Consider the following 26957-nt stretch of genomic DNA (forward strand, 5'->3'; position numbering starts at 1 on the left):
CAGTATGTGTTGTCTATTGATTCTCCATTGTTTTCAAGTCGTTGTTTCAGATTCTCTTTGGGTATCAGGGGTATGTGACTTCTGCTTGTTCCCCAGTTCTGCCCAGGTGCATGGAAAAGGCTCAGTACTCCTCTCTCAGAAGACCACTCTGACACTCCTGCTTTAGTGCCCTCCTCTCACCTGACTGTGCAAGAATGTCCTAATTAACTCCTCACCACTTTACAATCCATTCTTTATCCAGCAATCCAGATGACTTATTTAAAAGAGAGGCCAGCACTTTCCCCCCCAGTAATATGTGCCACATAGCAAATATTCTAGGTATTTTGGAAGTCTTTTGACATCAAAATCAAAGATGTTATATGGACACTTTAATAACAAAAAATAAAATGATTGTTTCAATAATAGCTAATAGTTCAAAGCATCATTAAAAGGTACAGTTATATCACAAAATAGGTATAATAATGAAAAGCAACAATTATTTTGAAAGGAATAAATGTTTTTGCTTAATTTGGGATTCAAGTTAGTGTTCCTGTCACCAAAATTATAGCAAATGTTAGTTTAATGTTGACCTAAACTGGAGTTTTACATGTTTCATCTTTGAAAATGACTTCTCCCACAAAAATTGATACTGCAATAACTATCTACTGCATTAAACATATTGATGTTTAATGGTTATTTCAAAGACCCATGATGTTTTTCTTCTCAATATTCAATACATATGTTGAACAGGTAGACCAGAGAAACTCCACAGTAAAGACTGTCTCTTCATTTATCAGTGCTGCCAGGTAGATATGTGGTGTACAAATGAGAGTGGGTACTCAGAGAGAGAGGTTGCTGTGGCACCTCTTCACTGAAGATGTAATGCAAAAGAAGGGTTTAGGTGTTTCCAAGAATTCTTACCATACACTTTAAAGTAATTGAGCCATTGTTGACTTGCATAACATGTCAGATACCAGCAAGAATTATAAGGAAAGCAATCATGATGCATATCTGGTATTGTAAACAAAAACTAAAAACCACTCTTTAATGTACTGTCAGCCAAATATTTTAGGTGGATAGTAGACACAAAACAAGTTGTGGAAATTATCCAAACATCAATCCAGAATCAAGTGATTTTTTTAAAATTTTATTTAAAGAGAAAAGAAAAAAACAGAAAAAGAGTACAAGTAATACAGAATTACAAAAAAATAAACAGTAGGAAATCACTACTTAATAGATTACATAGTGTCATCTTAGAAATAGTTGTTCAAGTTACAAAATTAAAGCATGCAAAGTGGAAATTCAAACAGTGAGACTGCAAACAGTTCTGTTCAATCATCCAACAAAAATTCAGTAATATGGTTATCTATCTTCTACGCTTAAACATACATGCAGTTATATCCTTTAGAGCACTTTCTTTTCCTCTCTTTTTTATAATGACAATTACACATTTTGGGTTTTATTACTCCCACATTTATTACTTTTTTGAAGAGAATAAAACCAAATGTGACATAACAAAACAGAATCAGTCAAATCAAAAGGATGGACATAGTACATGAGGTAAAAACAGAATTCAAGGTGATCAACAATGGTTATCATAATGCCTCTTGCTATCTTAAAAAGAATTGCTTGTATCATCAGTTATACAAAAATTGAACGAAACGGTAAAGAACAAAACCAATAAAACCAAAACATTGGAGACATTACAGGACTTCAAGAGAAGATAATAGTCAAACCAGAATGGGCGTCATAGTGAATCTTATTGTTTTCAAAGTAGTTGCCTATATTCTCAAACCTGGTACTATCAAGCAAAACAGAATAGAGTACAATCAGTCAAAACAATATGGTGATAGAAACTACAGTTAATAGGAAATCAAAGTGGGTTACTATAATATATCCTGCTATTTTTTATTTATTTTCCCTTAATTAAAAAGACAAAAATAAAAAATAAATAATTAAAAAGGAGATTGAGATAAAAGAGGATATAACAGCACAACAGCACAGGTCAGAACATAACAATTTAAGCAACATAGTGTTTCACCACAAGATATCCCAACATAACAGTAGTTACCATAGTGTCTCTTTCCTGGAAATATTTGAGTATAACTTCATATACTGTAGCATCAAACATATCAAGACAATATAAAACCATTCAAGAGAATGACAGTATTACAGGGTATTTAGAACCAACTAACAGAAAATGAACAATGTTTAAATATTATCTCCTTGTCTATAAAAGTTTTTGTTTATACTATCACATATAATAAAACCCAATAAGATATAACAAATTAAGACCGATGGAGACAGAAGAGCAAAAGCTTGATGGGACTTCAAAACAAGATGATATTAAATCAGCACTAGCTATTATGATGTCTTGTTTTCTCCAAAATAGCTGTTCATACCACCACAGATAATAAAATGAAACATCCCAGAATAAAACCATTATAATTAATGGGTAAAAACATTGTAAGTATTCAAAGCAATGTAATGGGGAATCATAAGTACCACATACTTTTATGTATTATTATCATTTCTTACACTAGGGAAACTATTCAGTATTTATACATGTGGGTTTGATTTATTTCACTTATGAGTATGGTCTCAAGCTGCGCCCATTTATTTATACATATCTCAATGTGATCATTCTTTATAGCTGAGTAGTACTCCACTGTATAAAAATACCACAACTTTTTTTATCCATTCCTCAGTTGATGGACACTTAGGTTGTTTCCACGATCCGGCTATTACAAATTGTGCTGCTATAAACATGCACATATATCACTGTGGTACAGTGCTTTCAGTTCTTCTGGGAATATGCCTAGAAGTGGAATAGCTGGAACAAATGGGACTTTCAATCCCAGCTTTTTGAATAAATCTCCAGACTGACCTCCACAATGGTTGCACCAATCTACACTCCCACCAACAGTGCAGGAGAGTTTCTTTTTCCCCACAGCCTCTCCAGTATTTGTTGTTGTTGGTTTTCTTGATCCTGGCCATTCTTTCAGGAGTGAGATGGAATCTCAGTGTGCTTTTATTTTGCATTTCTCTAATGAGTAATGATGATGAACATATTTTATGTATTTATTTGCCATTTGTATTTCTTCATCTGAGAATTGTGTATTCATCTCAGATACCTATTTTTGGATTGTATCTTTGAATTTGGGGGTCTGATTTTTTTTAATTCTTTGTATGTTTTAGACAGAAGTCCTTTGTCTAAGGGACAGACAGTTCACTAAGACTTTTTTCCCAGTTTGTGGGCTTTCTTTTCACTATGCTGGAGATTTCTTTTGACATTCAGAAACTTTTTAATAAGATGTTATCCCAGTTATTGATTCTGGGAAGTATTTCCCGTGCAGTTTGAGTCCTGTTCATGAATTCTCTACCTACTCCTATGTCTTCAAGATTTTTATCCAATTTGTCTTCCAATAGATTTAGTGTTTCTGTTTTAATATTCATATCTTTGTTCCATTTAGATTTTAATTTAGTACATGGTGATAGGCATGGGCCTAGTTTTAGTTTTCAGCATATGGAGAGCCAGGTTTTACAACACCATTTATTAAAGAGACTGTCCTTCTTCCAGTGAACATGTTTGGCCTCTTTATCAAAGATAAGGTAATTGAGTGTATTCATAGTTGTGGTTGTATCTTCTAATCTATTCCATTGATCTTCAGCTCTGTTTTGATTCCAGTACCATGTTGATTTTACTACAGTTGCCTTGTAGTATAACTTCCAGTCAGAGATTGATGCCTCCTGCCTTGCCTTTGTTGCTTAGAACTGTCTTTGCTATTCTATGTCTCTTCTCACTCCAGATGAATTTTAGAGTGATTTCTCAAGATCTATGAGGTATGTTGATGGTATTTTTATTGGTATTTCATTGAATCTGTATAACAGTTTTGGGAGAATAGCCATTTTCTCAATATTTATTCTTCCTATCCATGAGCAAGGGATGTCTTTCCACTTTCTGAGATCCTCTTCAGTTTCTTTTTCAGTGTATTATAATTTTCCTTGGATAGGTCTTTCACTTCTTTCGTGAGAGTGATTCCTAAATATTTCATTTTTTTGGTTGCTAGTGTGAAGGGTGTGGCTTCTCTTATTTCTCTCTCTGTGACCTTGTTGTTAGTGTATAGGAATGCTATTGACTTTTGAGTATTCAGAATCAAATGATTTTAAGAGCTTCCTTTTGAAGTTGCAAATCTAGGCCAAAAATAGTAAGAACATTTCTTAATAAAAATATTAAATAAATGTCTTTGTCATGAGTACTATATGTTATCAGTTACTACATTTTATAATCTTGGAGCTTTTATATGTGCTTGGGTGTTTTGCAGAGCAAAGAAAATTAAAAAGCAATGTCCAACTTCATTTATCATAAAGAATCTTGAATTTAATCCTTAATTAAAGAAATTTAATAGCCTGTATAGAAAGAAAACAGAAATGCATACACAAATAGGTACATGCAAAACATAAAATAAAAAAATACTGTACTCCATCTGCCCAAGAAAAGAGGCAATTTCTCACTATCTCCATGTCATACTAGCATATTTAAGGCCATATTCAATAAACAGGCAATAATTAGAAAAACACTGGTAGGCTTCAATAAAATTTTAATGTTATTCATATTAATTTTTTTCAGTTCATAAGTTACCATTTTTTCCAACTTCAAGAAACATTGGAATCAAACCTTGAGAGAGAATTGTGTAACCATGGAAGGGTTTCATGCTTAGGAGTAAAATACAAGACATTGTGTGACAATAATAACAGTGAAATTACTAATGTCAAGGAGAAAGTTGTTAAATACCTGAGAGACTCTCAGGACTTTAGCAATATCAATTCATTTCAGATTATTATTTCACTCATAGAGATAAAGAGTCCTTTGGATGAGGCACTAATAATACCATCATAGTAGATTTATGGCATTTATGATATAAAAGCATCAAAGCAGTACAAAATGTAAAACTTACAGTAGAGTAGTTAAACTTTTTAAGTTTTTGCAGCCTTTTCAATATAATAGATTTTATGTGGGTAAAAGTTATTCTGAAGTGTCATCTCCAGGCTTTATCTCCAGGTACTATATTGGGCTTACAATGGAGGAATAAACTAATGAGAATGGTAAATTCAAAAAGATAATTACTAATGCCTATCATTATAGTTAACAACACCATAAAGTTTTTATGTATCACCTACCTATCAGTATTGGATGGCCAGAGTGGCTCATTTCTTTCCTACAACAGCCCAGTAAATAAGTACTCATATTACCCCTTCCTCCACAATTGAGAAAGGGAAACAGGATGAAGTAACTTGCTAAGAGTTATTTAGCTGGTAAACATCGTTGCCTATATTGACACCAAACCTTCTGCTACCCTGTTTTTCTTTATACAGATAGAAATAAGATATACCAAAATAAAAATTCACTAGGCAATAACACACCTTGACATCTATCATTTTTTACCATGACAGGTTGGAAGCTGAACAGAATTGTACTAATAATAGCCAACCCTTGGATTGTGCACACTGTGTCAGGCGCTATTCCAATCAACATTATAGCATACAGTTACAACTACTTTAGCCATGAGATAAATGTAGTATGGAAAAGTTAAATCATTTGTCAGATACCTTTCAGCAGTAAGTGGCAGAAACATGATTTGAATCCCAAGGTCCAGTAATTGTAGTATAAAAAGGCTTCAGGTAGCTGATTCAATTTCACCCAAATATTTATCTACTGGTTGATTCCTTTCTCTTTCTCGTCTTTGTAAAATCTCAATCTCTTAATACAAACACCTTTTAACCCTGCCAATGAGTTACAATAGTTCATACATGAACACAGTGAAAAGCCAACACTACCACCAAAGTCACTCTCTATTGGGTTTCCTCTATTAGAGCCATAATGGCCTTTCTCAGGTTATTCTACATCATATACTCTTTTCTCCCATGGGCCCATGCTGGTTACTGAGGCGTGCAGACCTCTCATTACTGTTATTATATTTTATTTTTTTATTTTTATTTTAAAGAGAAAAAATACAGAAAACAAAAGCGAAAAGCAAGAGATATACAGACAATTTCAAGAACAACAACAAAAAACCCAAACAATAACAATATTAATCATCTTAGCGATTTTATGCATATATAAACAAATCTATACCTTTTTCCTTTTCCCTTCCTTCTTTTCTCCTTTCCCCTGTCCCAGTTATTTTTCCTCTTTGAGCAGTTTCTTGTCCTTTAATGATATCTATTATAAATTTTGGATCTTATTTATTCTTTCAGTTTCTTATACTAGAGAGGTAACATGATATTTACAAATGTGAGTCTGATTATTTCATGTCTTCGTTACCATCCTTGTCACAATTGAAATTTTACAGGTATAACGCACTTATTTGATTAATATCATCACCAGGAATTTGTGCCTGTACCTGTTACATCATGCTGCTACTTTTTTCCTCGTTCTCTTTGCCTCCCTTTAGCCACTCTTTCCCTCTTTATCTAGAAAAGTTTGTTTCCAATTCTTCTTTCTATTCTTTTATTTTGTGCTCCTCCCCCCTCCATTCCCCTTCCCATTTGAAAATTTTCTTCTTACTTCCCAATATCCGTTATACATTTTGTGAGAACTTCTGGAAGCTCTACGTAACACTGCTCAGAGCTGCCCTCCCAATGAGTGAGTAGCCCAATGATGGTATTTACCCACCAGCTCCGACTCAGAGCTGGCTCTCAGAAACATTGACTACAGCTCATTTTCAGCCAGCTTCACCCAAAAACTAAGCACATTCCTATACCCAGGGAAAGCACTCAAGCAGAGCTGTGTCTACAGTAAGAAGCTACCAATGTGTATAGATAAGAGTTATGCCAGAAAGATATGAATGGTTAACAGACAGATTCTTCTAAAATCCACCCCTTTGATTTAACTCATAATACAGAATAATTTACTCCCTGCTCAATCCTATCATGGATATTTAAAATTAGTAAGTCTTCATGATTTCTTTTAAAAGTAGAAAGCAGCAAGGGGTGTGACACAAACTGTAGTCCAGATCCCAATAGTGGGTCAAGTGTGGTGCCACACACCTGCAATCCCAGCACTTGGGAGACTGAGGCTGGAGGACTTCCGTGAGTTCAAAGCCAGCCTGCACTACAAAATGAATTTAAAGCCAGCCTGAACTGCATAGTGAAACCTTGTCTCAAAAAGACAAAAATAAAATAAAAATCTGAAAATAAATAAATCCTATCCCATTAGTGCAATTTGTTAAAGTTACTACTGGTATCACTTTTATTTCTTTCAATACCTATTTTAAATTCTGGTAAAACTCACCCATCACTTTGGTCAAAAGTACAGACTCCATTAATTCTAATTTCAGTCTTTCAAGAAACATGTTCCACAGCAGGACTAATTTTTTAATATCCACATCTTTGAACACTATTTTAAATGCCACATGTCCAACTAACAAAATCTCTGATTATAATCTAAAACATCTTAGAAAATCCTTGTAGTAACATAAACATTAGAATATTGCTTATATTCAGAAGCCCAATAACTTTCATGATCAGAAAATTTTCTACATGAAAAGATGGAAAATATCATATGATTGTCAACTGCTTCAAAGGCCCACATCCAAAAACTGATAACGCTGTTCTAACTTCCTAGAAATAAATAATATTAGCCTAATCATTTTGATTCTCAGAATCTTTAACACACTGGAAAACAAAATCATTAAGATCTAGTCTATTTTTCTTTACTGTAATGAAAGCTTACTTTGAATTCTGGAAATCATTTTCTTTGATATGTATGGAATTTGAACTTGAAGAAAAGACCTTGTGTTCATTTCTTTTAATCCAATTACATGATCTAGTCTGATCTTGAAGTGTCCTTTTGAAATTTTATACTCGTCCAGGACAATCCAGTATTCACTTTCTGTTTGGGTTAAAAGAGAAAGTTTTGTTAGCCAAACTTGGGGATGCATGCCTGTAATTCCAGACTTGGGAGGCTGAGGCAGGGGAACCGCTGTGAGTTTGAGGCCAGTCTGGCACTCAAAATGAGTAAAAAGCCAGCCTGAACTGCACAGTGAAACCCTGTCTTTAAAAACAAAGAATAAATTTTGTTGCCATATTTTTATCTGTGCTTTACTTTCTGTTCAAATGCACATAAGTTAAGATTTAATATACCCCTCACTAAATTTAATCAACTATTTTCTGTACTGTTTTGCTTGCCTCTATCCCTTTCTCAACTGCAATCACATAGTTTTTTGGTCTTATCTTGAACTCATAATGATACCTTTCAGGTTTGGCCTGGGTTCTGGGACCAGTCCTTTAGCAAGTCCTGATATTTTATTATTTCTGTATTCAATTTTCAGCAAGATGCTACTTTCTCCTTTCAGTAACTCACTGTACACATCATTTTTCCTGCTGGATTGAATATGAATCTCTTTAAGCAAATAATGCTGGATTTTAAACGACCTAACGTTCTCTAAATCAATTCCTAACTGGCACGAGCAGCCATCCATCCACATGCACCCGACATGGGAATGTGCCATCCTTTCCTATGAGTCAAGAACGGTGAAATGCATCGAGACAAAGGAAGCCTTTTAAATACCATTAGGGTGATGTCAAGTGCAGAAAGATTTAAATTGGCATCATCAACAAAATATCCAAGACTATTAATGAAAGCCAGTGCTGTGACCACACAGAGCACTGTCCTGGATTCCAGTCTTTTCTAAACCAAGCCTGGCGTAGTTACCCAGGGGCCTCCTGGCATCAGGTAGAGCCCAAAATAGAAGGGTTCTAAATATAGATCTTACATTTTCTGCTTTCTTTTGTAACTGAATTTCTTCAGGGTTCTAAACCTGAAGCCATAAAATCTTGGCTCCCATTGTTTCATAATGAAAAGTGTTTTTCTCTTAAGCATTGATGTACCTCATGATCTTAAATTAGATTTAGTGCAAAGGCAGCAGCTTTCTATTATTTTTTCCCATTTATTTGAACAAGGTCACAGGAAAATGTTGAGAGTGATTGGTATCGGTGTTGTTACCAATTTAGTTTGCCTTAAGTTACATATAAAAGGTGACTTTCAGACACATAAATTCTTTTCTCTAAATCTCTTCCATTTTTTAGTAATTTTGAGATTTACAAACAAGCACACACTGCAGTCTTGCCAAAAGGTTAGTCAGGCCAAAAGCCACTTATTCTTTCTGGGCTTCATAATTTTTTCTAACTTTAAACAGTTTTCCCAGGGTAAAATGCAGCATGACAGTGTTTTTCCCCAGAGAGTTCGCATTTAACTAGATTAGGATTCCAAGGCAAATTAAATGCTTCATGGCTTGAGAGCTTAATTCAGTTCTTGTTAATTAACTAGTCGGTGGATTGATTACACTATATTCAGTTTTAAAGACAGAAAAAATACTTTCTTCATATATTGTCATATGTGTACTTTGGAAAAATGTACAATGACTGAACCCCACCTGAATGCTAACTTCCTAAATGTCTACATTTCTGAATAATGAACATCTTGGTTATGACTGGTATTACGCATTGGTGGGTTGCATATGTGGTATGATTTGAGACATGGCACAAGCTCTCCTCACAACTCTCTAAAATTGTACTACTAACTCTGTCTGACCATATCTCCCCGTTATATGAATGCTATAATTTCTACACATCTGACACTTCAAGTTACAAAATGTGCTGCTTTCTACAAAGCTGAAGCATGATGAGTGTAAGCCTCTTAATTAATGTGTCATTTCATGCCAATGAGTTCTGTTTGGGTAGTAGACACCACGCAAAGGACATTAACATGCAAGGTCAATTGTGGCAGAAGCTGACATGTTTACTCTCAATATCACATTTGGGGTCACTAAGCTGTTAATTAGTTAAGGAAGAGCAATAGAGGAGTCATGATTTCCTAAAAACTCAGATAGCCATTTTATGAGTGATAATAACACTGGGCTCCTAATGAAATTAACACATGTATATACTACTGAAATTCAAAAATTTTGAAACTAGGACTGAGATTAAGTTTAACTGCTTTTCCTGAAAAAGATTTCTGTTTAATTCATTCAACAAGTTCTTAATGAATGTTAACTATATTCCAGAAAGAATTCTAGGTACTGAAAATTCAGCCATGACATCATGTAATTTACATTTTAGAGGTTTCACTATCACATAATAAAAAGATGAGAATAAGTTGGAAACTTAATCCAATATCCCAGAAAAGAAATGATAACAGCCTGAAGAAGGATAATAATCTAGGACATGGTGGACTTGATATAGTTTTAATGCAGAGCAAACAGGACTTGCTGGTAGATTACAAGAGATGTAAGAGAGACCTCAGCAAGTAGAGGAAGAGAAATGATATTGCGGAGATGGAGACACTAAGAAAGTATCATAGTGGTCAATTTTATTTTGAGCTGTTAAGTGAGTACCAGGAAATCATCAGTCAATATGGAAATCAGGAGTTCAGAGGAAAATGAAAGGCAGGAAAAGTTGACAGGTAGGTGGTATTGGAAGATGGATGTCTCTATGTGTTCAACTAGAAATGAATACAGAAAGAGAAAACCACAGACACTGCAAAACAGTATTCAGGAAGAAAACAAGGAATAGAAAAGAAAATTGAAAAAAACTATTCAGTGAGAATGAATGAGAACCAGGAGAGTATGCTGTCTTGTACACTAAATGAGCAGGTCTCAAGGAGATAATGAATATCTGTTGGATTCAGAAAAAAAAAAGTGAGCACAAAAAGAGTTTAGAAATGCTTACCAATTTGTCTACATACTTTCATCAAGGACATTGATTTTTACAAAACCAGCTTAGTGACATACTGGCGATGAAAGCTGATTGTCCTGGGGTTGCAGCACAAGAATTGAGGTAGTAGATGCAAGCCTGCAAACAAAAATTTCCAAGAGATTTTTCAATAAAAGGAACAGGTATGTGATCATATGTAACAGTACATATTTGACTAAGGAAAGTTTTGTTGTCTGATGGTGTATATTTAAATTGAGATTCTCTAGGTGGAGAGAAGATGCAACAGCTTAGAAGTTGTAATGAGAAACACAAAAGCTACCCCACCTTTTCTTAGGTCCTGTGTGAGAGAAATCAGCTCTCAGTTATGTTGTAATGATATAAAACTTCATAGATTTTTGTTGCCTCAACATCTCCACAAATAGGTTGTGAACACTCAGTCTAGTGTACCAGTGTGGCAGAGTGACTCATGCCACAGTTCCTTTCAGACCCTCCTCTGACTGACCCAGTAACATTCAAACACACCAGTGAAACCCCTTCTGCCTTCTTTACAGTGTTCCATCTTGGCCCCATTAAAGGCATTGTGCAGCGGCACTCAGCTGTTGACTGTGCCCAGTCTTCAGTTCTCCTTTGATTTCGCTTCCCCTTGGAATGGTGACTCTGCCTCACTATGACCTGAGAGTAAATAAAATGTTTTTTCTGAGCCTCTCCTCTGCACCCTCTTCTATCTGCGGTTGAATGCCTATCACCTAAAAGAACACAGAACGCCAAGTAGTACGGTTGAGAGGCAAACAGTGGTCGCAGGAAACAGCAAGTTCTTTTATACTATGCAGTTGAAGTCCTGAGAGAAGAGGCAAAGAGTAGAACTGATTTCTGACAAATCATGCATTCCAAAGAGCTCAGGGCAAGGATTTGGCAGGTTAGATTTAGGAAGAGTAGATCTGAAGTATAGAATGATAAAGATTGTGACATTAAACATGCTCTCTGAAAAAAGATAGCCTCTTTAATAAATGGTGCTGGAAAAACTGGCTCTCTAAATGCTGAAGGCTAAAACTAGACACATTGTAACCATGCACTAAAGTCAAAATAAATCAAAGATATAAGTATTAAAAGATGAGATCCCAGTTGTTGATTCTTCAAAGTACTTCCTGTACACTTTTGGGTTTGCTCATGAACTTTCTGCCTACACATATGTCTTCAAGATTTCTGCTGACTTTAAGAAAAGCTAATGGCAATGTGTCTTTTACAAAGTTAAATTTTTTAATGTAAGCACTCACTCTATTTTATGATGACCCATCACTGATCAAACATTTACAGTAGTTTCTATATATTCTATAAAAATAAAAATTTCTATAAAATTAAAATTTTTAATTTTCTGTAAAATTAATTTTTTAATATTTCTATAAAAATTCTTGAATGTGGGGAAAAATAGGGATTGTGACATTAAGATTCTAGAAACCAGAGCGTCTGTTGAGTGTGGTCCACAGGAGTGCAAGCATGTTTATGACATCATGCTCTTTATTTTGTCACCTGCAGGCTGTCCTTTGTGTTCACTGTATTATGTCCTGTAGTTAAAATTCACTTGGATAATGATGGAAGAAATAGAAATATGACGTACATTGTGATGTGGCCAGATTCCAGATGGCATTGAGAATTTAAATCATGTTTATTTCTGATTAGAAGGAAATAGTCTGAAAGGGGACTGAGTTCCTCATGGAGCATTTGTGAGATCTTTAGAGACAGAGGATGGAAGACATGGGAGTTTGTTTCACTAAATTTTCACTAAAAAGAAAGGAAATTCACATCTCTCTCTCTCTCTCTCTCTCTCTCTCTCTCTCTCTCTCTCTGTGTGTGTGTGTCTGTCTGTCTGTCTCTGTCTCTCTCATCTCTGTCTGTCTCTCTGTCTCTCTCTCTCTGTCTCTCTCTCTCTCTCTGTCTCTCTCTCTCTCTCTCTCTCTCTCTCTCTCTCTCTCTCTCTCTCTCTCTCTCTCTCTCTCCCTCTCCCTCTCCCTTGTCTAAAAACAGGGAGAATTTGGCAGGAAAGGTTAGGCTAATAGACATGAGAAAAAAACAACAGAAAGAAACATAAGAAACAAACCTGATCTTCAAAATTTCAAAGTATTGTAATGTATTTTCCTTTACTGAAAATATTACCCATTTAAATAGTTCCATGTTTATTTCTAAGATTTTAAATTTAGAACAGTATGAATAAATAATTGCACTTAAACCTGAGACTTTAATGAATTTTTTATGTTTATTTACCTGATACTTCTTTCGCCATTGGGTTACTTTTTTGCTTTTTTAGATTTCACTCTTCAAATGAAAAAAATGAAATCTTACAAAACTCACTGATTTGGATAAGAGAAGCGCAGTCCATTCATGGACAAGGAAAAGAAATAGATAACTCCCAAGAAAAAAACATAATTTATGGATGATGAATCAAGTACTCAGGCAAAAAAAATGAGCTCCTGCTTTTCTAGTCTTGTATGCTTCATTTCTTTGTGTTTTATTGTATGTAATTTGAGGAAAATTTTACCTCCCCTGGGGTGCTTGAGTGTCTCTTCTGTCACACTTGTTAACTATTGCTGAAAGTCTTGATTACAATTTTCCTGTTTCAGTATAATATAAGGTAATTTTTTTTCTCTCAGCTACCCATGCTTGTTAAAATGACATGGATAAATCATGCATATGTCTTTTAAAGCAAAAGTTAACGTTGAATGTTAATAAATCACTTTTTTACTCAGATGTGCAATCAGTTCCCGATAACATCCTAGTGCCACTGGGAAACACAGTCATAGAAGATGATTACTTCAACCTCCTCACCTTGTCTGTATACCAAATGGAAACATAACTTGCACACTTTAGATAAATGATCATCTGCCATTGTGGCAAATGATTGTTGATAATTTTAATTTTAATAAATATTTAAAATATCCCATATTTTTAAATCATTAATATATCAGATTAATATATCAGATTAAGATTAAGAAGGAAAATAACCTGGATATCAATTTTTCCATGTTTCCCCAATTTTAGGGAGCTGATTGCAACAAAAAACTCTCCAAAGAGGAAACAGACCTGTCAGTTCCAACAGTTTAAACAAGTACACTAGCTACAGATTACAGGGATAAAGATCAGTGCAACTCCACAGTTTCTCACCTTCCTCTCCCTCAGAGAAAAAAATGATAAAGACATAAGGAAGGTAAAGAGTAGACTTTCCAAAAAAGTATTTAAATCATACCTCCAACGTATGCTTCTTTTTCTCAACAATATCAGCATATAATTTTAAGTATTCTCCTAGTAAGGCATAAAAATGTACCAAAATCTCTGTCTTTTATTAAGTGGACAAAAGCAATTGACAAAGAAAAAGTTTGCAAAATCCTATCAGAAGTTAAGTCCTGGCGGGAGACAGGAGGATTTTGAGGAATGGGATCCTGGTCACAGAGAGCTCCAAGCAAGACGTCCTCTGCTGATTCTTCTTTCAGGAATTCCTTGAAAGTGGTAAGTGAAAGTCACTTTTGTTAGTGATTTCCTTCTTTGATCTACAGAGGAATAAAATCATTTCTGAGGAGAAATGAAGTAAAATATGTAGAGATAGATTGATAGATAGACAGACAGATGCTAGATAGATACGGGCTGTACTCTGTAAAAACTAAAGTATGGGAAATTCAAGTTTCTGCCAGAGAAATTGGCTATGAACCCTAAATAGACACAGACAATTGTAGGACAAATATGCACTTTTTATCAAAGCTAAAAGAAACTCTTTGCAAGTCATTTGTGACATAAATATGAGAAAATAAAAGAAATAGTAAAACCACAATTGCAGTGCTTTAGAACACACAAAAAAGAAAAAAAAAACCATAAATAAACACTGAAAAAAGGAGGTAAAGCCTTGTATAGAAACAATCATAACCAAACAAATAGGAGAACTTTTCCTATGAATGTCTTATACAATGGAAGAATATTTTTAAAACATGAATTCAGTGAGAGAAGTCTTAAAACTGAGTTGAAGAAACAAAAATGTAAGCCAGCTCATAGAACTGTGAAGTCATTTTAAAGACCAAACTAATGACCACAGAGAAAGAAATACTTTACAAATAGTAGTAAGCATATTAAAGTGGACCTGAGTAGTTCATAGTTCAAAATAAAAATATTTTGCAGGACCCAGAAAGAAAATAAAACCACCCTGATAGTGGTGACAGGATAAATATGTTGAGTCCCACTTCAGCTACCAGGGAGGGACCAACTATCAGAGAGAAGCATTCTGCAACCACAAGCATTTGGAAAGGACATTGGGAGAGCAAGGCATCAAAAAACACACTGAGATAAATGCATAATGATGAAAGCGTAAATTCATTAAGAAGATAATTAAAATATTTAAATTAATAAAATTAAATGTTCAAAGAAAATTTCAAATATGTAAAACAAAATTTGGGGAAACTACAGAGGAACTTAACAAATTTGTGATCATAATAAAATTTTCAACATGCTTCTCTTGATTATGATCCTTAAAGAATATTTCAATCCCACAATCAATGTGATCTAGGAAATTTGTATAGGCTCAACCCAAACAAATAATTCATAGTCTTAAAGAAAATAGTGCTAGAAAAATAATACAATTTTATTGCAACATTTTTTTTCAAAATAACAAGTGTAGTAAAGTGAACAACACACTTAGATTCTTACTCCAATTTTGTAAATATATACATTTGAGAAACCCGCAATTTTACAGCATTAAAAAACATACCACGGAATTTGAAGTTGAAAAGCAGGCCATTGTTCAAGGTTATAAAATTAAGATAACACACCAAAAGATGGGAGAATGGGTAGTCAACTTGGCCTTCAAAGACACAGTTGGAAGGTGCCAAACATTCACTGGAAGAAAAACAGCCTTTTTAATAAACGATGCGGGGAAAACTGGCTCTGTACATGCAGAAGATTAAAGTTGGACTCATGTCATTCACCATGCACTAAACTAAATTCAGAATGGATCAAAGATCTAAATATCAAGGCAGAAACACTAAATCTGCTGGAAGATGAAATAGGCAAAAGTCTTGGAAGACACTGATGTAGGTAAAGACTTTATGGATAAAACCCTAATTGCACAGGAACTGTCACAAAGAATCAACAACTAGGATCTTGTCTTACTAAAAAGCTTTTTCACAGCAAAAAAAAAAAAGCCACCAACAGAATGAGATGCACAATGTGTGAGCAAATGTTTGCCAGCTGTTCCTCAGACAAAAGATTACTATCAAGAACATATAAAGAACTCAAAAAAGTATTTTCCCTAGATTTAAAGACCCAATCCAAAAATGGGCATCTGAGGTAAACACACACTTCTCAAATGAAGAAATACAAATGGCAAGTAAATGTATGAAAAAATGTCCAATATCCCTGGTCATTGGAGAGATGCAAACTAAAACAACACTGAGATTCCACCTCACCCTGGAAGGAATGACTATTATCAAGAAATCAACCAATAACAAATGCCAGAGGAGCTGTGAAGAAAAAGGGACACTTGTCCACTGTGGCAAGAGTGTAGACTGGTGCAACTACTGTGGAAATCAGTATGGAGACTCCTCAAAAAGCTAGGATTACAGGCCCCATTCAATCCATCTATTCTCCTGCTGGGTATCTTCCCAGAAGAATTGAAAACATTATACTACATCAGTGTATGTGCACCCATGTTTATAGCAGTACAATTTGTAATAGCTACATTTTGAAACAACCCAAATATTCATCATCTGAGAAATGGATAAAAAAGATTTGATATTTTTAGACAATGGAGTACTACCCAGCAATAAAGGACATTAAACCAGAGACTTTTATAGATAATTGGCCATAACTTAAGACCATGCCCATAAGTAAATAAATCACATGAGTAAACATCATATTGTCTCTCTAGTGTGGGAAACTGAACTAGTAAATAAGAACCAAAATGTATAATAAATATTGCAAATTAGGAATAAATTATTCAAAAGAAAAAAATTGTGATGGTAAAAAGGAGAAAGGAAGAAGAAAAAATGAAAAAAATATTAATACACAAGATAGTTAAGATGGCTTTACAACTAGTTTCTTTTAGTGCATTGAAAGAAAGATTTGAACTAATACTATTTAGACAAGATTTCATGCCTATATCTTGTATTCTGAAAAACTACTACGAAGATAACAAATATGCAGTGCATTGGTTATTGTCACTCTCCTACTAGCCTGTTTTGAAAATTTTATTTTATTGCTATTTTTATTTTTCTCCCTTTAAATAAAAAAGAAAGAGCCATATTGAAATATTGAGATATATAAACATATGCTATATGTCTATATGTTTATTTAATGCTTCTGGAGAACCCTAATACAGCACAGGAGCAGACCTTCTCATGTCAAGCACAGAGCATTAGAGATACCAAGTGGGTAGAGGCAGATCTGACACTTCTACTAAAACAGTCGAAGGTATGCAGAAACAGATTTTTCTGACTTTGTAGGGACATGTTTCCCTACGTAACTACTATAGGAATTGTGCAAACCTCATATTTATCAGTAGTGCCATCCTCCTTACACAAGCAAGAATGAGTTCTATGGTCTCAAATCTTTACCAGTGTTTCCTATAGTTGTGAGCTGTGATTTCTAAATAGGAGTGATCCTTTAAAACATAACCTTGTTGATGTCACTATCTCTACTTAAATTTATGTCCAATATAAAGAATAAAGAATAAAAAATAAAGAATCTATATGTATATTTATATACATATATATATATATGTGTGTGTGTGTACATATATGCACTCCTCTGATTTAGCTTTCCAGTTTGCCTTCTAAATCTATACATGGTCTTTCCATTTTAGCACACCAAACTATTTATAGCCACCAGATAGCTTTTCCCATATTATTTCCTCCTTCTTGAATGCCAATTACTTCACATCACTCCTAGTCCACCTAAAGGACTCTATCTCATGTTCGACTGCAACTGTCTCTAGAATAATTCCTTTATGTGTTCTAAGTGTATTTCCTTATGTTTTTACTGTATAATGTATTTATTATTGCAACTATTAATTTCCAAACAGTACCAAACTTTTTTTGCCATACCTACTAAAATATAAGTTGGTGAAGGATGAGGAATTTATTGTTTATTTTTGTGTTTCTTAAACTCTTATCTGACATATAACAGTTTCTTAATACTTTATTGAATTCATGAGTGACTGATTAATTTATGTAATAGCAGTATCAGTTGTCACATTATCACCATTTTTCTTAATCTGGGAATTTCTATTGACTCCATGACAACAAAGTGTCTAGGTAATCATAAAGCCATTACTGAATTCTGGTAGTACTAATCAGGAGAAAAGGTCATGTGTAGAAGCTCCTCCAAAGAGGACACAGTAGTAAAGAGCTTCCTAAATTCATATTGCTCATATTAACCAAATTCAGAGATATATATAAAAGAATTGCACTACCCAAAATCAATCATGCATTGATCTCACCATCCCAGTTTTTCTCTAATGCTTTTTGACTACTGGTCAAGATCAAGGCCTCAGAATCAAGTAAACTTGAATTCAACCACACCCTTATCACTTACTAAGCCGCTAAGTTAAGGGAGTTACTTAACCTCCCCACTGTTTCTTTTCTTCATGTGAGAGACACAGTTTAAATATCTACCTGAATAAATGTTTCTAGCATTAAGTATATAATAAGCAGCAAATAAGAGCTAGTCAAGCAAATTATTGTTATTGATTGCAGAACATTAATCAAGAAGGAATTTGTAGAGATTGATGCCTATAAAGAGACATTTCTAGAGCTCACTGAAGTATCTTCAAAGTGCATAAATGTATTTATTTGAATATGAAAATTATACCCACTCCTTAACTATGAGTAAAAGTAAAAATTGAGTAATAGATAAAATTACTTACTATTAATTATTATATCATCTGCTGACTTTGTATTTATTGTTTTGGCTCTAGAGATAGAGGTGCACTGTTGCAATAATTCTTATTCTTGCTTGGCTAGTGAATGATCTTATGCTTCCCTTGTATTCATCAACGATAGTTCAAAGTCACCTACTAAAAAGTAGGCATCAAGATAAAAATGATTAACAATGAAAGAAAAGGAAATCCAAAAGGGCAAACCAGTGAAGCTTTGATCAATCTAAGTGAATTTTACATACAGTATTTTAGAAGCAATGACCCAGATGATCTTTCTGATGTGGTGATCCAGGCACCTAAAGGTAAGTATAGCCTAAATGATGTAGCCAAATGATTGATGTAATATTTTTGGCTGCATGCCTTTTTAATAAAAGAAAGGACATTAAGGTTATCTGAGTCTCTTCCCTGTCTCCAGCACCCTCTTGCAATCATTACCCATATTAGTAATTTTAAACTAAAGTAAGAGGTCGCATGATTACTATATTTGCAGTATCTACCTTATCTACCTTATCTTTTCCTTTTAAAGTAGGTAATGTTAAAAGAGCACACTGAAAACAACTATGAGCATGAGTTCCAGGAAAAGAATCAGACAAAAGAAATAAATTTCCCCAAAAAAAGAGAGATTTCATGAATAATTTAAGCAAATTAGAAGCTATAGAGTAACCCCTACATCACAGACTAATAATGCTCACTTTTTTCTTTCAGTCAGTTTAAAAGACATTAATATAGGTGTCCCAATGTAAGGAATGTGTCCTCCTCACTTCCTTTTTTCTCATTTCTTTTGTTTGCAACTCAGTTTAAACACATTCTTCTCTAATTGATGGAACACACAGAGAGGATGAAATCTAGATGAAATCATCCAAGGGATGAAAAAGAGAGAAGTAATTACCTTTCTATATAATAAACAGAAAAAATAATTATATATGCTAAATTCAGCAGCTCATACAAAAATTCTGTTAAATGAATATTATGAAATCTATTTTGCAGATTATACAATCAATACAAAAAGTCATTTATCCAAATTTTACACATATAAAAACTAGTAACTAGCACCCTTAATTCAAATCCAAATAGAGCTTGTTCTAAATCTCAAGTTCAGTGCTTTGCACAGGCTCCCTTTAATTAATCCACTGTCCCCAATACTTCTGAGAAATATCTTTTACTTCCAAGAAAATAAAAATGAATAATTTGAAGCATATAAAAACATACTTCAAGATTTACATGTTTTAAAACAATCCAAACGTGTAAAATGCCTACATAGTAGTAGTTTCTAAGAATGCAAATATATCAATACTCCTATATATGATCAAAACAATATTAAGGTAAATGATATTTAATGTGATTATGCAAAAACTTCATGTTTCTCTTTAATAGTAATCATTACTCAAAAACGCCTTTTCTCCAGTTTCAATAGATGCTAATCACATTAATCATGGTCTTTCCCATTCAGTAAATATTGATGATAGTGTACATACAGAATATTGCACTGAATTTTGGAGACATAGTTATGAACAAACAAAACTTGGTCTTTGCCATCAAAGAGCTTACAGTTCAGTAAAGAAGTCAAATTACTAATTAACTAAATTTTAAGCTATATTTATTATTTTCAATCCCTGGTACCAAAAAAAGAAAAAAAAAGATCTTACAAACTATATTTATTACCAATGCTCTACAAGTGGTTACAAAATCTTGGCTATAGGTAGCTTAGTTGAAATCTGAAGGAAGAATGCTAGTTTATCAGGTGACTAGGAGAAACAAGAGTTTTCCAGAAAAGAAGAGAACAACTGCAAAATCCCACTGATGGTAGAGAGGGAGTTTTTAAGTGAGGAACTGAAAGAAAGCTATGATACTGAAGAAATGAGAGTGGGCACAAGGGAGTTTGAAGAGGAAGACGGGACAGAATACTTAGGATTTTGCAATCTATTTTGGTCACTTTTAACCTTAAAATAATTGAAAATTACTGGAAGATTTTGAGAAAGAAAATGGTATAATTTAGTTTGACACCAGAAAAAGAGCTACAATATGTACAATGATCTGGAGAAAGCCCAAAGATAAAGTAGACGACCTGTGAGGAGGCCATTTTCACAGTCTGTCCTAGAAAATAGGTCATGGGGGCAGGTACTAAGATGACAGTGGCAGCAAAATGAGAAAATAGTTCAGTGATATTTAGTAGGATTTTTGCAGGTGGTAAGCTAAATGTGTAGATAGAAAAACAAGAAATGCACGTGTAAGTTAATGCATACAGTTCTAGCCTAACAGAGAATCTGACAGAGAATCACTTTGGGAGCTAACTTATTAGTTTTGTGTGTTGAGACTGAGCCACAGAAGAAAGGGCAGTTGAGCAGCTGGACTTAGTGGTCTTATGTTTAAGGAACAAACAAGATGTGATATCTTAGGATAAGTAAGCTAAGCTTTAAAATTGATTTTTCATTTTTTTTTAAACAAAAACATTCATATCAACAAACATTGTGGTATCTGATATAAAATTGATCCTATTATTTTCTATAAATGGTTCTTTTAGGGACTGTTTGACTCAGGGAGTGTGTCTGTTTCTACCAGTCCCCATTGCCTAATGATAAAACCATCTCCTCAGTATCCGGATTAATTTAGGCAGAAAATAGCTCTACTTACTTTGCTCTACAAAATTAGCTGAAAAATAAAAGATCAATAATGAAATGTGAAATATTATCTCTAAATTAGAAAAGAATTTTTTAAATTATTCAAATTATAATTAAAAAGAAACTTTTGAATAAATATCAATTATCAAACCACACATATCTCTCTGGGAGTTATTTTCCATGAGAAATATTACCTAGACACACAATTTGTGACATTTAAAAGTGATTCAACTTTCAGTCAATACCTTTTGAGTATTTATTATGAAGTTTTCCAATATACTCTATCACACTGATAGGGTTACGTGTTTGTTATTAGTTGAAGCTAATATTTAAGATCATTAAGTGGAAAATTCTATTACCATTGTCGCCACTTTCCACAGAGGTACATTCCAATACTCCTCGTGAATGTCTAAAACTAAAGACTACCAAACCACATATATGGAGTATTTCTATATATGTATATCTATGATAAAGTTTAACTTATAAGTTAAGTAATTACAGTAACTATGATAACTAACAATGAAATAGAATAATGTATCAGCATACTGACAATTGTTACGTGAATGTGGTGCCTCTTTCTCTCAAAATGTTTTATTGAGGGGCCTAAGTGCCTGCCTGGAAAGCACGAAGTCATATGTTCGATCCCTGGTACCAAAGAAAAAAAAAGTTTTATCGATGTTTACCCTCCTTGTGATGACATGGGATGATATTCTATCTATGTAATGAGTTAAAATTAGGAAAATGACAGAAATTGTGACATAGCCTTAAGCTACTATGCCAAGGTTACTTGAACACAAGTACAAAGATGCTACCACAGTTGATTTGAACCAAAAAGGCTACTCAGTAACACCTGGGTAAGTAGCATACATGTTACAGATGCAATAGATGAAAGGATTATTCCCATTCAGGCAAGATAGAGAATTATGCAGAATTTCAGCACACTAGTCAAAACACTGTACAACTTCACATATGTAAATTGTTTATTTCTAAAATTTTGCAAATAAAGGTTCTGGGCCCCAGTTGCTCATGAGTAACTAAAATTCCAGAATATGCAACTGCAGATAATGGGAAAAAGAGCAAGTAATATAAAATATTTGATTATCACATTATTTTTTTTCCTATTCAAATGCAAGAAAATTTTGGTTTTTCTTCCTAAAGAAAGTTTTTAAATTTCTCATAAAGACTCCTGCAGAATAAAGAAAAGGCAATTCAGAGAGTTCTATAAAATATTACTGAATGACTTTGGTTTTTCTGAAGTAAACCACTACTCCTGAAAACCTCAGAGTAAAGTTAGTTCAAATTATTTGGCTATCTTAAGAAAAATAGATTTTAAAAGTTCTGTTACCCATACAACAAGATCTTTTCACTAAGCTTAAGGTAAATAAGAATACCAACACACCATTTTATTTATTAATTATGCTTTTTTTGGTTCTTATTTTGTACCCATTTCATCACTGTACAACATCATTTGCTTGCAGACTGATGACACAGGAGATACTCCATGAGTTTATATGGATACCAAGCATTGTCTATAGACATGGAAAGGCTATATCAGAGGCTGTTTCTACATATTATTTTTTTCAAAAAACCTACATAATTTTCATTGTTCTTATCAGATGCTAGCATATCTAGATAACCTCTGCTTCCAAATCCTTGATATTTAAACTTCTTAAGATTTTACAATTCTTATTCATCCATTTGTAATTTAATAACCCACATTTAACTAATTTGTTTAATATTTTCCACTGATCTTTTATGATGCAAACCATGAGACAAGTTTTCATGAGATTTTATGAGACATAGCTCCTGAACTTAAACAGCAACTAGAAAAGGAAAGAAATGAAAAAAAAAAAAAAAACAGCAAACATCATTTACTTCAAAAATTTCAGTTGTGAGACCATTAGGGCTGAAATATCTGAATCCAGATATTTAAGGAAACTTAAGCCCAATAGAAACAGTGAAATGAAACTTATGGTTACAATAAGATTCACTAAGATGCCCATGCTGGTTTGACTATCGTCTCGTTGGAAGTCCTGTAATGTTTACAATGCCTAAGTTTTATTGGTCTTGTTCTCTACTGTTTTGTTCAACTTTATAATATCTAATGAGATAGACAATTCTTTTTAAGGAAACAAGAGACATTGTTGAAAACCATTGTTGATAACCTTGTACTCTGTTTTACATCATGTGCTATGTCTATCCTTGGTTTTGACTGACAGCTTTGTTTTGCCATATTTGACTTTATTCTCTCCCCCCAAAAAAGTAATAAGAACTAAGGAGTAATAAAACCCAAAATGTGTAAATTTTGTTGTAAAAAAGAGGGGGAAAAAGAGCTCTAAAGGATACAACAGCAAGTGTGTTTAAGGGTGTTAAATAGCTGACCATATTAATGTTTTTGGTTGAATCGTTGAACACAACTGTTTGCAGTCTCACTGTTTGAATGTCCACTTTGTATTCTTTGATACTGTGATTTGAGCAACTATTTCTAAGATGATAATATGTAATCTATTAACTGGTGATTTCTTACTGTCTTTTTTTTTTTTTTGTAGTTCTGTATTACGTGTACCCTTACACCGCTTTGTTTTGTTTTGTGTTTTTCTCTTTTCCTTTTAAATAAAATTTAAAAAAAAAAAGAAACTTATGGTTAACCAATGGGAAACAAAAAACTGATCTAAGTCCAGAGACTTCCCACTTGAGCCATTAAAATATAATTTTCTATATTGCTTCCATGAATACTTTTTCTCATAAAAGTTTCCCCTTTTGCTTCCCTTCCTGATCTCCAATGGAGCACTTTCGATCTGGTGCTGACCAATTTATGAATCATAACTTGCTAAAAAAAAAAACTACTTAAATATCGATGGGCCCAATTAAATGAATTTAATCTTAGAATAAATGCCTATCCAGGGTTCAACTGAACCAGAAAGTGCTTTTCTCCTTGCTAGGAAAGAAACGTGGCCTGAGTATTGAAAGATAAATTTCATTTGCATCAATTTTAAGCAATGGGATAATATGATCATATTTTACATAAAACAGATCAGTCTGTCTGTATGAAAAGGAGAGAAAAAAGCACCACCACAAGAGAAAACAAGCACCCTCCTAAAATCACAGCCAGAATGATGAGAAAAGAAAGCAGGAATTTTTGCTGAAACATCTGAACAGAATGGGCTCTTTATAAGAAGCAGGATACAGTATCTTAATGTCTTGGCAGATGCTGGCATTCATCTCTCCAAATGAAGTAGTACAATTCAAGCCTCATGGCAGAGAGCACAGAAGAAAAGAGGAAAGCAGGGAAACTCAAGTGACATCTTTATGCTTCAGGTTGTTTCAACTGCACAACCATCTAGGATGAATGACTTTATTCTAGCCAGCAAACACGGGCCCAGGCAGGCAACACAGAGAGCTTGTCTGACCCACACTTAGCGGAAGCTGCCCTTACTGTCTGAAACACCAGTGGCATCACCACCAGAGGATAAATATCTTTCTGTGAATTTTTGTGCTGCAGATAATGAGGCTTTGGAGATTTATTTTTTTTGGTTGGTTTTGTTTTTGTTTTTTGTTTTCTGGGGTTTTTTTGCCAGTTCAAGAGACCCTGCCATATCCTGACAGCTGTCGGCTACAGTAGGAAAGCAGTGAGGTTTTCCAAGCTACAAATCACTACAATCTCATCACAGTAGCAGCCCCAAAAGGAATGCTGGATAGAGAATTTCAATTTGAAAGTTTTCACACATGTATCTCATTCCGTTTGTTCCCATCTACAATGTGCTGAGCCATTTGGTGGTCTGCATGTATAGGGAGGGGGTGTGAACATGTGCCACTAGCTGTTGGAATATGGTAATTATGTCAGTATTTCAGTTAGACACAGTGGAAAAAGATGGTGGATAGATAAGAACTGGCTACAGAGGCTCCCTGAGATAGTCAGCTTAGAATTCAACATAGCACAGCATGGGGATCTCCAAACAGAGGGAGATGAATTCTCTTATCCCAAGAAGAAACTAAGATGAGAAGAACCAATCAAACCTACAGTCCCAGTGCTATTATTGAAATAGCTTAAGGTTGAGTGCTCCCGCCACAGCGGGCAACTTACCAAGCCATCTGAAGTCCCACCGCTTCGATTCACTGGAGATGCAGTCACACTGAGATCAGGGGTCAGCCAGCCAAAAGGAGAGCTGAGCTGGCAGGGAGCCTGCATCGACCTGTGGTGAGTAATGAGAGTGGAGCCGTTCCACAGAAAGGGGGGCTCCGGCGGACGACATTCTGGGACCTGGCAGGACTGGCAAGTACAAGGGGCAGCAGTGACTTCAGTCAGTTGTTACCTTCCTGAATGGGATTGGTGGAGTGAGCTAGGCCTGGGTGAGACCTAATAGATTATCTGAAATCAATTCCCTATGACAGTGGACACTAACATAGTGAAGCTTCAAAAATTCGACTGATCTGCAGGGGAGGTGGCACATAGTAATACAGTGCAAGTCTCAGCAGCTTGACTGATCCAAAGGGCAGGGGCCAGCGTATGCTGCCCCTGTCTACAACTCACTAGCACACTGGAGTGAGAAGCACCTAGCCAGCGTGCTTCAGAAGAATTGTAACCAACAAAGAGAGAAACTGGGGCCTCTTGGAAGAATCAGAAAAGATGGGAAAAGGAAGCAACAACAAAAAGTCCCCAGGTCCCAACCCTGAGAACATCAACCCAGGACAGGTAAAAATACAAACGAGAATGAGAACAGGAAACATGCAACATCAGACACAGCACCAGTGGACATAAAGAGATATCTTCAGAACCTCATAGATGAGTTCAAAAGTGAAATATTTTGCCAAGTAAAGCAAGGTATAACAAGATTAATAAAAGAGATGCTAAGTACCCCTCAAGCAGACACAGACAGGAGAAGGGAGGAACTCAAAGGAGAGAACCATTTGATGAAGAATACATTAAGCAGATTCAAAGAGATTACCTGGAAATTAAAAACTATGAAAGATGGCAAATCAGCTTGAAAGACACTAAGGATAGATTATCCAAATTGGAGGGCAGTTTTGCAATGTGGGATTTTTGAAAGGAAAAACTTTTAAAAAATAACAAGGAAACAAATAGTAACAATACAAAGGCTAGAAGGCAACAAGAAGATCTACAACTTGAGAATAAAAAATGTGAATGAAGAAGCAGGGGTACATACAAAGGCTATTCACAGAAATAATTAAGGAAAACTTCCCAAACCTAAGAAAAGGAAATGATATTCTGATATATGAGGCATACAGAACTCCAGCCACCTACAACCAAAACAGAGCTACACCCAGGCATATAATAATCAAGATCCCAGAAATTCAATATAATAACAGAACATTGAAAGCTGTTAGAGGCAAGGAACAGACAACCTAAAAAGGAAGGCCCATCAGAATAATGGCAGACTTCTGGACACAAACTATCAAGTCAAGAAGAGCCTGGAGCAAAATATTCCAAGCCCTGAAAGAAAATAACCTCCAACCCAGATTGACATACCCTGCTAAACTGTCTCTAGAAATTAATGGAGAAACAACTGCTTTTAGGACAAAGAGGATCTTGGGAAATTCACAACCACCAATCTAACTCTACAGAAAATACTGCAGGACATTCTAGAAAGAGAGAAAAATGCTAGGATTCCAGGAACAGTGGCAGAGAAGCCTCAATGAATGGAGCGAAAAACAGAACAAAGAAGACAACTGAGGGCAAAAAAAGAGAATAACAGAAATGAGGCAGAGAAGGTTGA

The 26957-nt window shown here is 34.6% G+C and overlaps 1 long non-coding RNA gene across 1 annotated transcript; it reads right to left on the reverse strand.

Moving 5' to 3' along the window:
• Nucleotides 1–4565: 4565 nt before the first annotated feature.
• On the reverse strand, nucleotides 4566–25416 carry LOC134477309 (uncharacterized). The gene is made up of 4 exons (XR_010049283.1): nucleotides 25307–25416; nucleotides 10711–10833; nucleotides 7715–7873; nucleotides 4566–5763 (listed from the first exon to the last, which is right to left on the reverse strand). It is a non-coding gene; the product is annotated as an uncharacterized LOC134477309 (long non-coding RNA).
• Nucleotides 25417–26957: the final 1541 nt, after the last annotated feature.

This window comes from Cavia porcellus, unplaced genomic scaffold, assembly GCF_034190915.1.
Source record: "Cavia porcellus strain 051 isolate PalLab524CR breed Dunkin Hartley unplaced genomic scaffold, mCavPor4.1 scaffold_1, whole genome shotgun sequence".
NCBI classification, from domain to species: Eukaryota; Metazoa; Chordata; class Mammalia; order Rodentia; family Caviidae; genus Cavia; species Cavia porcellus.